Source organism: Hypanus sabinus, chromosome 10, assembly GCF_030144855.1.
Source record: "Hypanus sabinus isolate sHypSab1 chromosome 10, sHypSab1.hap1, whole genome shotgun sequence".
NCBI classification, from domain to species: Eukaryota; Metazoa; Chordata; class Chondrichthyes; order Myliobatiformes; family Dasyatidae; genus Hypanus; species Hypanus sabinus.
The window spans coordinates 162,194,693-162,209,126 of record NC_082715.1 but is presented as its reverse complement, the minus strand read 5'-3'; the positions used below and the strand labels follow the sequence as shown (position 1 = coordinate 162,209,126).

At 46.9% G+C, this 14,434-nt stretch overlaps 1 protein-coding gene across 1 annotated transcript in view; it reads right to left on the bottom strand.

The window, feature by feature from the left end:
• LOC132401290 (uncharacterized) overlaps positions 1–14,434 on the bottom strand; it is an 88,536-nt gene that overhangs the window by 55,187 nt on the left and 18,915 nt on the right. The gene's annotated exons all lie outside the window — the stretch shown is intronic.

Here is a 14,434-nt window from a genome sequence, read left to right as displayed (position 1 = left end):
AGCCTCCTCACTCTCTGCTGTGAGCGGTGTCAGGCTCAGCGACAGGTCGACTATTTTCCGCATCAGCTTCTCGAAGCAATTAAGTCTGAGCTGGGCAGTGCAACCTTTGATGTATGTTTGGGAAAAGTATGCAAAGCAAACAAACGTCATCTATCCTGAGCCTCTGCAATGAAGAGCCTATTGTTCCCAGTCAGTCAGTTTCCTCTAACAGCCATGGGTTCAGTGATGGGTCAGTACTGAGGAGAGGAACAGGAATGGAGACAAAATAGTCACAGGATAACAGTTGTCAGGTTTCTAATGGGTCAGAATTGTATAGTGGAAGCTGTATCTGTCAGGAACGGTGGCCGGACGGACCCAAACGCAGGACGCAGACACTGAAGTACTACGCTAGGGGGAGGACAGCATGGGGATGCCGTGGCATGTAAGGGTTAATGCAGGCGGGGCTGGTTTCCAAGAGTTCAGACGAGGCAGGCAGGCGGGTCCCACAGTTCGGGGCAGGCAGGCAGATTCCTCATGGCGGGCCACAGGGATCCCGGGCAGGGCCGCCTCCCAGGCGGGAACACAGAAGCCTGGGCCAGTTGCGGACATCTGGGCAGGTGCGGGGCACAACCCTTAGGGAGCAATAGGTGGAAGGGGCAGAACCCCAGCCGGGCAGTGGCTGTCCGGCCGGATCCGCCCGACGGAGGCAACGGGTAGGAAGGGGCAGAACCCCTGCCGGGCAGCGGCAATCCAGCTGGACCTCCCCAACGGAAGCAAAGGGTAGGAAGGGGCAGAGCCCCCACCGGGCAGTGGCTGTCCGGCCGGATCCGCCCGACGGAGGCAACGGGTAGGAAGTTGGGTCCAGGGTGACTGCTGATCCACCGGGGACATTGGTAAATTGGGAAAGGCAACCGACAGCGTGACAGAGCAAGCAAGGAGAATAAGGCAGTACAGCGGGATCAGCGCACAGGAGAGAAGCAAGAGAACAAGACCAACCGGATAGAGCTTATACAGAACAGTCCAGCAACCAAGCAGGGTACAAAACAAAACAACCACCCGTCCGGTCTCTGTCCCACGGCCCCTTATAAACACCTGCAGCCAAATTGGCCATAGGTGTGCCTCCTTGATCCAGGCTCAAAGAGGCCGGGAGGGACAGCTGCAAGACCCGGAGTCCGGAATACTCGGAACGGATCGAGACCCGGAACGTGGATTCCGGACCGGACCGGACCGGACCCTGACAGTATCATCTGCAATGGTCAGCACACATTAGTGTGAGTAGATGCAGAGTAAACCCCTAGTCAGGTTGGCAATGGATCTGTACCACGGAGTGGACTGTAACTGAGAAGGGATTTAGAATTTTATGAAAGATGCAAAGACTTTTATACAGAAGTAAGAGTGTAGTCATACTGGTCCACCATAAGGTGTTTATCTCATACGGCAGGAAGAGGCAGACATAGTTAGGAAGGCAACTGGCAAGTGGACCTTTAACGTATGGGATTGTGTAGTATTCGTCAGAGAGTCATGGAGCACTACAGCATAGAAACAGGAACTTCAGCCCATGTCAGCCTGTTCTTCTCTCTAGTCCCATCTACCTGCACCAGACCGTACATCCCTTATCCATGATCTCTCACCTCATCCACTTATCCAAACTTTCCCAAAATGTTACAATTAAATTTGCTTCTACCACTTCTCTTGGCAGCTCGTTCCTCTCACACCAGCCTCTGAGTGAAGTTGCCACTCAGGTTCCTCTTAAATATTGTATCTTCCCCACTAAACACAACAGTAAATAAATTCCTAATGTATTCAAACTTTCTTTGTAGTTCAGATCCTTGTAAATTTTCTCTCAGCTCTTTCAATTTAATTGATATCTTTCATTTCTGTGCACATTACTTTGAAATCTGCTTCACTAACATAATTTACAATCTTAACATAACATCACAAGTCTTGTACTCAGTGAGAGCCATTTATGAGAGCCATTGCACCTAAAGCTCTCTTTTGAACCGTATCTGCCCGTGGGGCTGCTTTCAAGGAGATGAATCTGTATTTCCAGGTTCACACACCTCAGAGCCCTAACATTCAATATGTAAGTCTTATCCTGGGTTGTCCTCCTAAATTGCAACATTTCACCCTTATCTGCAATAAATTCTACCTGCTCCTTTTCAGCCCTTTCTCTCAGATGCTCCAGATATTCTGCAAGCATTGATAGCCTTTCTTGCTGTCCATTAAACCCACAATCTTGATGTCAGTGGCAACGTTGCTGATCCAGTTTACCACATTATCATCCGGATTGTTGTTACAGATGCCAAACAACGGGCTCGGCACTGACCCCTGTGGACACCACTCGCCACAAGCTTCAAGTTTGAGAGACAACCAATGCCCTAACACTCTCTGGCCGCTCCCGCTAATACCGTGTCGAATCTAATGGACTATGTCATAAAGAATGCTAAGCAAATTAACCTCCTGACCAACCTGCCAATGTGGGAAGTTGCATAAAGTCTTGTGAAAGTCCACATAAAAAACATCCATCACCTTTCTTTCATGAACCTCTTGGTAACCTACTCAAGAAACCCTGTACATTCAGTTAAATATGACCTGCCTTGCACAAAGCCTTATTGAGCATGAATGTTTAATGTTCTGGGTTCTGTATGTTTCAATTTAAATTTCAATGCAAAGAGTATTATTGGAGAAGCAGGTGAGCGCAGGGCATTGTCCAGCATTTGGAATAATGACTCTGTAGCCATTAGTGAGACTTTGTTGCGGCGGTGGGTGGGGGGAGGTGGGCAGGACTGGCTGCTTAACATTCCAGGGATCTGTTGTTTTCGACAGCACAGAGCAGGGGGTATTGAAGTGGGAGTAGTAGCATTACTAGTCAGGGAAAATGTCACAGCACTGTTCCAACAGGACAGGATGGAGAGATCGACGATTAAGGATATGCAGTCACGCGCGAATTCAACCAACTGCAAATCGAAAAAACTTGGACGTGTTCTTCCAGCACTTGTTGTTCGAGCATGTATAGACTTTTTTTTTCTTGTCATTATTCCCTAAACAATGCAGTATAACAACTATCTTACTTAGCATTTACACTGTATTAGGTATTATATGTAATCTAAAGATGATTTAAAGTAGACGGAAGGATGCGCATAGGTTATCCTGCATCAAGATCGAAAAAAAACTGGAAGTTCTCTTACTAAGTAAGTCGGAACAGGTACATCCGGTATTATTTAGCGTCAGTTAGTCAAACGTTTGTCTTAGTATATAGAATATATTTTACCTTTCTATACATATAAAACACTTGTCTGTTTCAGCGCCGGGTGATCCAGTGACAGGTCCATCCATGGCAGGTGGATTAAAATCCCAAAACCCCGAAGCCCAATAATTAAACCACTGCGTTGCTTAGTGATAATTGTAGCTTTCATCGGAGCAGGGCCTTTCTCACTTTATCCTTCAAAATTGTTCCGATTGTTGACTGACTGTAGCCTAACGCTTTTCCAATGACTGATGGCATTTCACCTCTTTCCGATTGCTTTATCATTTCCACTTTATTTTCAATTGTGATTGTGATTATTTTCGTGAACAGAAACACTGCGGATTCAGAGCTCTACCGCTGGGTCCTAAAGTCCACCACACTGAAAACGGTTAAATAAGGTCTGGGGTTCCGCTGGGTCCTGAGGTCCACCACATTGAGACAGACTGAAAAAGAGACTTGAGCATCCACGATTTTGGTATTTTGGGGTCCTGAAACCAATCCCTCGTGGATAAGGACTGTATGTGTGGAACTAAGGGATAAGAAATGGGTGACCACATTAATGGGATTAGATTACAAATCACTCAATAGTGAGCTGGATTTAGAAGAACAGGTTTGTAGAAATCACAGACTGTGACAAGAAACACACGGTTGTGATAGTAGGTGAGTTCAACTTTCCACACATTGAATGGGATGCCTCCAGTGTAAAAGAACCAGATGAATGGTTTGGCAAATGTATTCAGCAGTTTTTCCTAAATCAATACAGAGGCCCTCAAATCTTGTGGGATGCTACAGTAGTAATTGCATGTAGATATAGTATTTATAAGTGTTGGTCGAGTGTTCTGAAGGTCGCTAGTTCGAGCCTCAGCTCAGGCAGCATGTTGTGTCCTTGAGCAATGTACTTAACCACACATTGCTCTGGTGCCAAGCTGTATCAGCCCTTGACCTTCCCTTGGTCAACATCGGTGGCATGGAGAGTAGAGACTTGCAGCTTGGGCAACTGCCAGTCTCCCATACAACCCTGCCCAGGCCTGCACCCTGGAAACCATCCAAGGCACAAATCTATGGGCTCTCGAGACTAATGGATGCCTATTTATATTTTTTAAGTTAGTAGTACAAAAAAGAGCCAAAACAAATGAAAAAGCAAGCAGGCTGAGTTTGTGAGTTCATTGCCCATTCATAACTCTGATGTGGGTGGGCAGTGGGAAAGTAGCTTCTCCTAAAACAATGAGTGTGTGACTTCAAGCTCCGGTACCTCCTCCATGATGGTAGCAATGAGCAGAGGACATGACCTGGGTGATGGAGTCCTTAAAGCTGGATGCTGACTTTCTGTGGCACCGCCTGTTCAAGACGTGCTCACCGTTGAAGAGAATAGTACCTTAGAGGGAGCAGGGTTATTGGCAAATTCTGCAGCCTTTTCTGAACCAGTAGAGTACAGCCCGCACCCCCCCCCCCATACTGTACCAGATGGTGTAGCAACCAGTTAGAATGCTCTCTGCTGTATAGCTGTACAAACTTGCGAGTCTTTGGTGACATACCAAGTCTCCTCAGACTGACAATGAAATACAGCTACTGTAATGCCTTCTTTGTAATTTCATTAATGTTTGGCCCAGGATAGATCTTCAGAGATTTTGACACCGAGTTACTTGAAAGTGCTCATCTTTTCCACTGCTGATCCCTCAATGAAAGCTGGTATGAATTCCCTTGTCTTCCCCTTCCTGACATCCACAGGCAAATCCTACATCTTACTGATGTAAAGTCCAAGGTTGTTGTTTGGACAGCACACAACTATCTGATCTATCTCACTCCTGTACACCCGCTCATCACCAGTAAACTTCTGCCAACCCAGCTGTGAAATTGGCAAATTTATATACGGTGGTTGAGGAATCCACGCTTAGTCTGACCACTGACACTCGAATTTCTGCTATACTGTCTTCCACAGTGAAGACAGACACAAAATACATTTTCAGTTCATCCATCCTTTCTTTGTCCACCATTACTTCCACCCAGCATCATTTTCCAGTGTTTCAATGTCCACTCCCACTTCTCTTTTCCTCTTTATATATCCAAATCTACTTGTATCCACTTTTATATGATTGGAGAGCTTACCCTCATATTTCACTTAGTAGAGAACATTAAAACACAGAAACAGGCCTTTTGGCCCTTCTTGGCTGTGCCAAACAATTTTTTTCTGCCTAGTCCCACTGACCAGCACCTACACCATATCCCTCCATTTACCTCTCATCCATGTACCTGTCCAAGTTTTTCTTAAATGTTAGAAGTGAGCCTTGCATTTACCACTTCATCTGGAAGCTCATTCCACACTCCCACTACTCTGTGTGTAAAGAAGCGCCCCCCCACCGCCAATGTTCCCTTTAAATTTTCCCCTCCTTCACCCTTAACCCATGTCTTCTGGTTTTTTTTCTCCCCTAGCCTCAGTGGAAAAAGCCTGCTTGCATTCACTCTATCTATACCCATCATAATTTTATACACCTCTATCAAATCTCCCCTCATTCTCTTATGCTCCAGGGAATAAAGTCCTAACCTATTCAATCTTTCTCAGTTTCTCAAGTCCTGACATCATCCTTGTAAACCTTCTCTGCAATCTTTCAAACTTATTAATATCCTTCCTGTAATTGGGTGAGAAAACTGCACATAATACTCCAAATTCGGCTTCACCAATGCCTTATACAACCTCACCATAACATTCCAATTCTTATACTCAGTATTTTGATTTATAAAGGCCAATGTATCAAAATCTCTCTTTACTACCCTATCTACCTGTGATGCCACGTTCAGGGAATTATGTATCTGTATCCCTAGATCCCTCTGTTCTACTACACACTTCAGTGCCCTAACATTTACCTTATATGTTCTACCTTGGTTTCTCCTTCCAAAATGGAATACTTCACACTTGTCTGTAGTAAACTCCATGTGCCATTTTTCAGCCCATTTTTCCAGCTGGTCCAGATCCCTCTGCAAGCTTTGAAAACCTTCCTCACTGTCCACTACACCTTCAATCTTTGTATCATCAGCCAATTAAAAAGTAAAAGATCGCTCTAGTATCTGGTGACTCTGCACGTGTTCTCCCGAGCAAACTGTCCTCCACACGATCCTATACCCGAGAAACCCTTCTAAACCTCCAGTCTAGCAAGATCAGTAACACCCTGGAGAAGCTACTGAGATCACCGACGCGCCAGAGTTGCTACTTCAACTCTGAACCGTACCTGGACTCGATCAGCGAGGCCTGGTCCGAGACCCACCACGTTCCCAGAAACCCACAGCCTGCTACCGTGCCGGAGCACTTGGAGTCGCGGCCCATTCCGACCAGCACCTCTCTGGAGCAGACAACCACACAGAAGTGACTTCGGAGACCTCATGATGCCCCAGATGCTTCCGCGCAGTGACCACCATAGAGCCCTGTTGGTGGCCATCCACAGCTGCCGGAAGTGAGGCCTCTGCCTCTGACCTTGGAAATCGAGCCCGAGGCTCGGCTGGAGCAGAGGCCTCCACAACCGTGACTCAGCTCATGGACTTGATTCAGCCAGCAGCCCGGCCCTCTGGGATTAAGTGTTGGCTTTGGGGCTCAACCCGGTTGACAGCCCAGGCCCCCAGCAGCTGGAAGTGGCAGCGGAGCCTTCCCCGTCACTCGGCCCGACCTGAAGCGCCCGCCGAAACGACCCACCGATCGATCCCCGCGGGGCGCGTCCAGCGACCCCAAAGAGCTGCCAACAACACACTGCATCGATGGAAACCTGGAAAGATGCACAATTCACCGAGGAAGCGTGGGGAAACAGCTGGGCTGCTGGTCAGATTGAAGAGGAGGGGCTTTAGGATCCCTCTGCCCACCATGCAAGCCACAGAGAACAAGGTGGATGACCTTAAAGGGAGACTCACCTACTGCAGGGAGATGCAGAACTGCTGTGTATTCTGTTTAACAGAGACCTGGCTCTCCCCTGACCTCTGACTGTGCCACCTGACCAGAGGGATTTTTGATCCATCGGATGGACCACACGGTGTCTCCAGACAAGAAGGGAGGTGGTGTCTGCCTACTGATCAACACTGCGAGGTGCTCAGACACAGTGGCACTGACAAGCTCCTGCAGTCCGGACCTGGAACATCTGTCAGTGAAGTGTCGTCCCTATTATCTGCCATGGGAATTCACCTCGGTAATACCGACAGTGGTCTGCATTCCCCCCCAGGCTGTGGACTGTGCTGTAAATACACTGTATGCCAACATCAGTGAAATTGAGACCAGGTATCCGGAGGCTTTACTCATTACAGCCGGGGACTTTAATTTGGCAAACCTCGGAAAAACGCTGCCAAAGTTATACCAATGTCTCCTGCTCCACTAGAGGCCCGAATATACTTGACCACTGCTACACAGCAGTCATGGATGTCTACCATTCCGTCCCACGACCTCACTTCAGAAAATCGGACCATCAGGGCGTACTCCTCTTCCCGGCTTACAAACAGAAACTGAAGCGGGAGGTCACGGTGTCAAAAGTGGTGTCGCGTTGGACAGAGGAAACGGATGAGGTCCAACGAGACTGCTTTGAATCGGTGGACTGGTTAGTATTCAAGGACTTGGCAGCTAACCTCGATGAGTATGTCTCAGCTGTCATGGACTTTATCTGGAAATACACAGAGGACTGTGTGTCTCGCAAGACGATCCAGGTATTCCCTAACTGGAAACCTTGGATGAATTATGAGGTCCAGTCCCTTTTGAAGGCTAGAGCTGTGGCTTTTAGGTCCGGGGATACCAGTCGCTACATGGAATCCAGGCGTGAACTCTGGAAAGCCATTAAGGGCACCAAGAGGCAATATCGAGCCAAGTCGGATGCCCAGGCTAACCAGAGGGATGCCAGTTCACTATGGCAGGATCTAAATAAGATCACTGGGAGCATAAGAAAAGGCTGGGAATATGAATAACTGTAGCGCTTCTCTTCCTTACAAACTTAACATATTCTACAGAAGATTCAAACGGGAGCGTCCCGCCCCCTCTGGATGATCCGGACCTGGTGGCATCGAGATTCATCATCACCGAGGAGGACATTAAGAAGGGCCTTCCTGAAGATAAATCCAAGGAAGGTGACGGGCCCAGATGGCATCCCGGGATGGGTTCTCCAGACCTGTGCAAACAAGCTAGCTGGAGTGTTTGCAGCCATCTTCAACTGCTCCTTGCTTCAGTCTAAGATCCCCTTGTGTTTTAAGAAGGCAACGATAATCCCGGTGCTGAAGAAAAGCAAGGTGGCATGCCTGAATGACTATTGGTCTGCAGCTCTGACATCAATTGCTCTGAAGTGCTTCGAGCGATTGGTTATGGCACACATCAACCATAGCCTACCGGTCAACCTCAACGCTTTGCAATTCACCTAACGCAGCAACAGGTCAACGGCAGATGCCATCTCTCTGGCACTACATTTTTCCTTAGAACAACTGGAGAATAAAGACACATATGTAAGGCTCCTTTTCATCGACTGCAGCTCTGCGTTTAATACCATCATTCCAAATAAACTGATTCCTAAGCTCCAGAACCTGGGTCTCAGCACTCAGATCTACAGCTGGATTTTCAATTTCCTCACAGACAAGACCCAGACTGTAAAAATAAGGGACAAACTCTCCTCTACAATCCCTCTGAGCACCGGTGCCCCACAAGGCTGTGTACTCAGCCCCCGCTGTACTCACTGTACACCCTTGATTGTGTAGCCAGGTTTCCATCGAACTCAATATATAAGTTTACTGAAGACACCACAATTGTAGGCCGTATCTCGGGTAACGATAAGTTTGAGTACAGAGAGGAAATTAAGAACCTGGAGGCATGGTGCGAAGACAATAACCTATCCCTCAACGTCAGCAAGACGAAGGAATCGGTTGTTGACTTCAGAAGGAGCAGTGGACCGCATGACCCCATCTACATCGGTGGTGCGCAAGTGGAACAGGTCAAAAGCTTTAAGTTCCTCAGGGTGAATATCACAAATGACCTGACTTGGTCTAACCAAGCAGAGTCCACTGCCAAGAAGGCTCACCAGCGCCATTACTTCCTGAGAAAGCTGAAGAAATTTGGCCTGTCCCCTAAAACCCTCACTAATTTTTACAGATGCACTGTAGAATGCATTCTTCTAGGGTGCATCAGAACCTGGTATGGAAGTTGTCCTGTCCAAGACCGGAAGAAGCTGCAGAAGATAGTGAACACAGCCCAGCACATCACACAAACCAATCTTCTGTCCTTGGACTCACTTTACACCGCATGCTGTCGGAGCAGTGCTGCCAGAATAATCAAGGACAAGACACACCCAGCCAATACACTTTTTGTCCCTATTCCCTCCGGGAGAAGGTTCAGGAGCTTGAAGACTCGTACAGCCAGATTTGGGAACAGCTTCTTTCTAACTGTGATAAGACTGCTGAACAGATCCTGACCCGGATCTGGGCCGTACCTTCCAAATATCTGGACCTGACTTGCACTACCTTACTTTCCCTTTTCTATTTTCTATTTATGATTTATAATCTAAATTGTTATTATATTTACTATTGATTCATACTCCAGGGAGCGTGAAGCACAGAATCAAATATCACTGTGATGATTGTACACTCTAGTATCAATTGTTTGGCAACAATAAAGTATTTAAAATTTGCTGATCCAATTTGCCACATTATCATCCAGATCATTGATACAGATGGCAAATAACAATGGACCCAGCGCTGTGGCACACCACTAGTCACAGGCCTCCACTCAGAGAAGCTATCCTCCACTACCACTGTCTGACTTCTCGCATTGAGCCAATGTCTGATCCAATTTACTACCTCACCATGTATACCAAGTGACTGAATCTTCCTAATCTTCCATGCAGAACCTTGTCAAAGGCCTTACTGAAATCCATGTAGAAAACATCCACTGTCTTCCCTTTGTCCACTTCCTTTGTAACCTCCTCAAAAAAACTAATAGATTTTCCAGTTTAGAATCTCAACCCGGGGACCAGATCTAACTTTATCCATGATCAAGTTGAAAAGTATGGTGTTATAATCACTGGATCCAAAGTGTTACCTTACACACACTAACGTCACCTGTCCTAACTTGTTTCCTAATAAGAGATCTAATATTGCATCCTCTCTAGTCAGTACCTCTATATATTGATTTAGAAAACTTTCCTGAACTCATTTTACAAACTCTAAACCATCTAGACCTTTAACAGTATGGGAGTACCAATCAATACATGAAAAATTAAAATTCCCTGCTATCATAACTTTGTTTCCTGAAGTTGTCTGCTATCTCTCTGCAGATTTGCGCCTCCAATTCTCGCTGACTATTGGGTGGTCTATAATACAACCCTATTAATGTGGTCATACCTTTCCTGTTTCTCAGCTCCACCCATATGGCCTCTGTAGACAAGCCCTCCAATCTGTCCTGCCTGAGTACTGCTGTAACGTTTTCCCTGACTAGCAATGCCACGCCACCACCCTTTATCTCTCTGCCTCTATCATGTCTGAAACATCGGAACCCTGGAAGATTAAACTTCTCAGCCCTTATTGAATTTTTAAGTTGCCTTCTATTAGTTTGTAAAAGCTTCCCAATCCTATTGCTCCACACTAATTTTGCTATATACAGTATGTCCTGTCTTTTGTTTCCATCCATTCTTTGACTTCCCTTGTCAGCACAACCTCCCATTAGACACATTGTATTTTCGATTGCTTTATCCTGGGCATTACAAGTTGCTCCCAGAACATCCCACCGTAGCTTTTCTGCCATCACCCCTGCGAGTGCTGCCTTCCAATAAACGTCAGCCACCTCCTCTATCAGGCCTCTGTAGTTTGCTTTATTCAACTGTAATAATGATACATCTGATTCTCACTTCTCCCTCTCAAACTGCAGGGTGAATTCTGTTATGTTATCATCACTGGCTCATTATACAATACCTAATCTAGAACTGCCATTTCCCTGGTGGACACAACCACACGCTGTCATACAAAGCCATCTTGTAGGCATTCCACTATTTCCTTCTTTTGGGATCCAGTACTGATCTGATTTTCCCTATCAACCTGCAAAGTGAAATCCCCCATGGCCTGCTTCTGTGTTGTATGACTCTGTGATTCTCTCCCTTCCTCTCTCATCTCTACTGTCTTACACTTTCACTCCTCCCCCGCATCTCCTCACATTGTACCAATACCTTGTGTTTCAGCTTGTGATGTTTTACCAAATGTTACCTACTCTAGGATATGAAACCCCTCTGTTCTCCCTCTGTTTGCATCCATTCACAAATAGGAGAAACAAACAGGATAGAATTAACAAGATGGATGTCCCTGTTACATTTGTAATGCCACCGGAAGCATGAGCAAATACCTTGGAATGTTTTGCAGAGAAACAGAATACTCAACCCCACAAACTACTTGGCATCTCTCTGACCTTCTCTTGCAATCCCCCCTTTCTATTTATCTTTCTCTCTCTCTCCCAGCTGACTAGCTGATCTATCTTTCTCCTGTACACCACCTTGTCACCATTAAACATCTGCCAACAGCTGTCAATTGGCAAATTTATAAATGGTGTTTGAACCACCCACACTCTCTCTACCCCCTGATAGGCTCAAATTTCCAGCATACTTTCACCCGATTCACATCACCACCCGATTCCAGGAACTCCTCTCACTTCTGTCTCTGGGTGAATTTGCATCTGTGGCTTTCAACACGTGACACCTGAGTGATTGAAATGAATAGTTCTATGTTCTCAATCTGTGCGTGTCTTGTTGCCTATAATTTCCTGTTATTAAATTTCACTTCTTAAAGAGTGAAGTAACATTTGCAATTTTGCATTCCCCCAAAACCATTCCAGAATCCAGTGATTGTTGAAAGATCACCACTAATGCCTCCACAATCCTCCTGCTACTTTCAGCTACCCAAGTACCTTCTTCTTAGGAATAGCAATTACACTCACTTTGCTCCTGATACTTGATATTCTGGCATAATGACGGGGTCTTTCACAGTGAAGGCCAACACTGTATTAAGTTCATCAACCTTTTCTTATTCCCCATTGCAACCTCTCTAGCATCATTTTCCACTGTTGCCTCTATTGTACTCTTGGTATATCTGAAAAATCTTTTGGTATCTTCCTCTATATTATTCCCAAATTTGTCTTTTGATTTCATCTTTTCTTATTGTTTTTATTGCTTTTACCTGGATTTTAATGTCTGACAGTTTCCCACTAATTATTGCTTTATTGAATGCCCTCTTCTGATTTTATGCAACTTTGACTTCCTCTGTTCAGCCATAGTTGCCTCATCCTCCCTTTACAATGTTTCTTCACCTTTGCCATTTACCTATCATGTGCCTTTTGAATCACTCCTAGAAATTCCAGACATTGCTGCACTGACATCATCCCTTTCTAATTACTTTGTCCAGGTCCACTCTCATGCCTCTGTAGTTCGCTTTACTCCACTATAATACTGATACGTCTGATTTTAGCTTCTCCCGTTCAAGCTGCAAGGATACCTTATTAGGATCATAGTCTGATTACACAAGAGCAAATCCAGACTTGTCTTTATCCTAGTATGCTCAACAAGAAGTTGCTTTTAAAAAGCATCTTGAAGGCATTCTACAAAGTCATTCTTTTGGGATCTGGCACCAATCTGTTTTTCCCAAGCTTCCTGAAAATTAAACCCCCAATTGCTGTCACTATCTTGCCCCTTTTACATTAGCTTTCTATCCCTTGTTGTAATTTGTAGCCCACATCCCAGCTACTGCTCAGAGACTGGCATATAACTCCTGTCCGGGTCTTTTTACTCTTGCAGTTTCTAAACTTGACCCACAAGGATTCTACATCTTCCCAATCCTATAAGGCCACAAGACCAGAAGGCACATGAACAGAATTAGTCCACTCAGCCCATCGAGTCTTATCCACCATTCCATCATGACAGAAACCTGGATCCCACTCAACCCCCATACACCTACATTCTTGCCATATCCCTTGATGCCCTGACCTCCACCACAATCTGTGGCAGAGCATTCCACAGCTTCACCATCTTCTGTCTAAAACAATCCTCCTTACCAATGATCTAAAAGGCTGCCCTGTGGCGACCCACTTTCTGCACACGCGAATCGGCTCACAAATAGCCAGTGCGCGGGGAAAGCTTTGGTACTACACCTCTGACGTCATTTCCGCCCGGAGAGGGCGGGCGCTGGGGATTAAATGCCAGAGGCGCGAAGTTTGACTAGACTAGTCTCGAAACGATTTACCGACTGTGTGTCGTTATTTCAGCGCTGTGTAAATTGGTGACCCCGACGGTCTAAACGGGATTTGGACCAAAGATGACCGACTCTTCATCTGTTCATGCAGTTTCGTTAAAACTGCCGACTTTCTGGACGCTGCGACCACGCGTGCGGTTTAGCCAAGCAGAAGCCCGCCGTTGTCGCCCGTCCTGCAAGGACCAGGGCCAGCTGCCACTAATGACTATAGCGGCTGGCTACTAGGACAGCCTCTTGTACGTCTGGGACAACCAGTCGGCACGCCGCTTCTTGGTCAACACCGGAGCAGAGATCTGCGTCTTGCTCCCGACGGGGTACGACACCCGCAACAGGAAGCCAGGACCCACCATGAGGGCCACAAACAGCAGCACGATACGGACCTACGGCACCCAGACAGTGCAGCTGCAGTTCGGTGTCAGCCGGCTCACGTGGGACTTCACACTGGCCGCGGTGGCCCGACCACTCCTGGGGGCGGACTTCTTGCGTGCTCACAGCCTGCTGGTCGACTTGCAAGGGAAAAGACTGGTAGGTACATGCCGAGACTTTCCAGACGTTCTCCCTGGGTGATGCCAAGTTGCCGGCCCCACACCTGGACTCCATCACGCTGTCGGACAACGAATTCACCAGAATCCTGGCGGACTTTCCATCGATTCCAGCACAGCAATTCACGGCAGCCCTGACCAGACGCGGGGTACAGCACCACATTCCCACCCAGGGACCACCCCTCCACACCCGCGCACGAAGGCTCCCCCGGGAAAAACCGCCTGGAGAAGGAGGAGTTCAAGAGGATGGAGGAATTGGGGATCGTACAGAGGTCCAACAGCCCATGGGCCTCCCCCCTGCACATGGTGCCCAAAGCAGCCGAGGGTTGGAGACCATGCGGCGACTACCGCAGACTGAACGAGGCTACAACTCCAGACCGCTACCCGTGCCGCATATACAGGACTTTGCAGCAAACCTGCACGGGGCAAGAATCTT